Raw genomic sequence first — 2,770 nt, 5'->3', positions numbered from 1 at the left:
TCTCAAAGTATTCGGCGGTAACATAACGTTGCGTTTCACGTCCACATTTTAACTGTGGTACAAAGCTAATACTCCCAAATGAAGAACGTGGATATCGTTGTTTCTAATTTGAATTTGTTTTTGTGAATGTCGCTTCCAAGGCAGCCTATTTCCAGCCGCAGATCAGCAAGACAATGTGTATTTTGAGAATTGCATAGTCAAGCGTCGCGATATCTGTCATTCCCTTTTATCAATCAACACATCGTGCAATCCAGGATTTTAAGGCGCGCGCTGTCGAGCATACATCGAATTTGCTAGTGATATTAGTCCCCGTCGCGACAAAAGCTTGAATTCGGGGATGTTGAAAAGGAGGTACCGAGCCCTTAGCCATTTATACACCACTCTCTTTATCTCTCAAACACACGTTTATGCTTCCACGAAAGTATTTACTCTGACCGTCATGAAAATTTACTAACTAGTTGCTGCGATATTGATAAATTAAATTAAAAATTAAAAAATTGTCAAATAGTTTTATCTTATACCCAAAAGAGCCATATATGGTTCGCGAGCAATAGGTTCCCGACCAATGGTGTAGTCTATCTCTGTATAGTTGGCATATATATATTCTTCGTTAGTTTTTTTGACGACTTTTGGGTGATCAGATTTACAACTTGTAGTTTCGCCCCAAATCAGCAACAATGTCTTCAGCGTCACACGAATTTAGCCAACGCAACAGCTTCCACGCATTAGACGACTTGCCATCGTTATTGTCGATAAGATACACAGGGCAGCTGATTCGCAGTGCGCTATTTCCCAGGTAATGAAACAGCGTTGTATTGTCACTTTGACGGAAATTGAATGAATATTGATATCATTTCGGGTGAAAATTATGCGCGGTATATGCATTACCTCCGCACGTACACGTATGGCCTATATAAGATTTAACTCACTAACAATTCACGATATCTGACGATGAGTGCCTGGGCGTGGTACAATGACTTGAACAGCCTTATCTCAGTTCAGACTGCCCAGTGCCCATCTTCTGTAGGTGCGGTATATTGTTAGAAAATGTGTGTCACACTGAGTTGAGATGCATCTTCATAACGAACTTTCATATCAAGTTTAGGAATAGATACAGCAGATAGCAGTACATAGTGTATTGAACAGTCCTAGTCGCCAATTTTACACAGGATCCCTCGAAAGCTCTTGAACAGAATTTCCTCGCTCGTAAATGATATGCCATGTGGAGGCAACGTTTACGGAGACGATCAATCCTCTTTGACAGCGCTCGCTAGGTTTAACATTGCAACGACATCATTTTGCCCATGGGCAGATACTGATACCAGGAGGTTCAATATCCTGCATGTATCGGGAAATTAGCGGTGGTACCTTTATACAAATTGAAATAGCTTGTTCCAGATACAGCTTTACACATTCAAGGGATGAAAATATCGAAAAAAGTGACGCAGTTCGTATTTTTTAACGAAATGATATGGTTATGGCTAACCGTGATTATTGTTAAATGATAAGTCCTACCATGCAACACCATAGCGAGAATCAATTATTGAATGATTAAAGTTAACTAATATTAACAAAATTCCGTCATATTTATATTGAAAGAGAAATAGAAATGAACAGCTTGATGAGCATCGTGTGCTGGGTTTTGGTATTGACCATTGCAGTCGGGGTTGCGGAAGGATCCAGCCGCGAAAATCAAATGGGACCCGGCCTTCCAGGTAAGTTAAATGCATGACTTCCATATGATAAGGCTAGAATACGTAACTAAAATCAAACTTTCTTTGCCCAGATATCCTTTCGGTAATGCTAAATGAAAGATACATATATATTATCAATAATTTATTACACGTTCAAAAATGTATACCTCGGCTACTCCAGTGTTTTTCTTTGTACGCTATTCGTTATTGCAAATAGAAAATTGCGAATTCAAGAAATGACGCAAATCTGTTGGTATTTAAAAAGGGAGAAGTCGAGAATAAGAAGCTACAGGCGGAGCTGAAGAATCGATCCTTGCAAACTATAATGTTCGATCAGTATATTATTTGGGTAGGTCTATATACATCGCCTTCAATCTGCTCAACGAAGTAATCACATTATATGCTATCATTGCGACACTTTGTATATCACCGCGGACATCGGATTGGAAAATTGTTTGTTGAATTCATATTTGAAAAAAAAACTGAATTTACATTTACTTTTGGAATTCTCGCAGACACAGGATATGTAGGACCAGGGGTATAGTTTAGGTGCAATCGTACACGGAATATGCTATTGTGGACTCTTGTCTCTACGCAGATATGACATTTTACCATTGACATTGCCTATCGGATTTGACTACATTCGATAATATCTGTGATACAGCTTAACTCGTATTAATGCTACGTCTAAGCAGTGAGACTAAGTGTAAAAACGGTGTGGTACAGTCAGGGCTTTGGAGCCGGAGCCGGAGCAAGCAGCTGGAGCCCCGGAGCGGTGTATTCTCAACGGAGCCGGAGCTGGAGCCGGATGTTTGAAAAGTGGCTTCGGCTCCGATATATTTTTATAAGATGCTAATACTTTTGGCTGAATTCACAAACTTTTCCGGTAATCGTTCAAAAAATTAGGGATTGTGGCGCTACCTTTTTTAAACTAAGGATGTTCAAATTGTCCATATAACGCGCTAAACCTGGGTATGCGAGACATGCCGTGCATTTCTATATTGTGGGACGTGGTTACTCGTCATACCCGCCCTTTGGTCATCAACACAACACTGATGGCCAATATAGAGCGGTTC

At 40.1% G+C, this 2,770-nt stretch overlaps 1 long non-coding RNA gene across 1 annotated transcript; it reads left to right on the top strand.

Annotated features, from left to right (window-relative positions):
* Positions 1-1,593: 1,593 nt before the first annotated feature.
* LOC145446214 (uncharacterized) lies at positions 1,594-2,191 on the top strand. The gene is made up of 2 exons (XR_013917232.1): positions 1,594-1,715; positions 1,960-2,191. It is a non-coding gene; the product is annotated as an uncharacterized LOC145446214 (long non-coding RNA).
* The last annotated feature ends 579 nt before the right edge of the window (positions 2,192-2,770 follow it).

The sequence above is a fragment of the Botryllus schlosseri genome, chromosome 9 (genome assembly GCF_051294905.1).
Source record: "Botryllus schlosseri isolate E-star chromosome 9, Bs_hap1, whole genome shotgun sequence".
NCBI classification, from domain to species: Eukaryota; Metazoa; Chordata; class Ascidiacea; order Stolidobranchia; family Styelidae; genus Botryllus; species Botryllus schlosseri.
The sequence above is the reverse complement of the archived record's forward strand: the minus strand, read 5'-3'. Positions and strand labels throughout refer to the sequence as shown.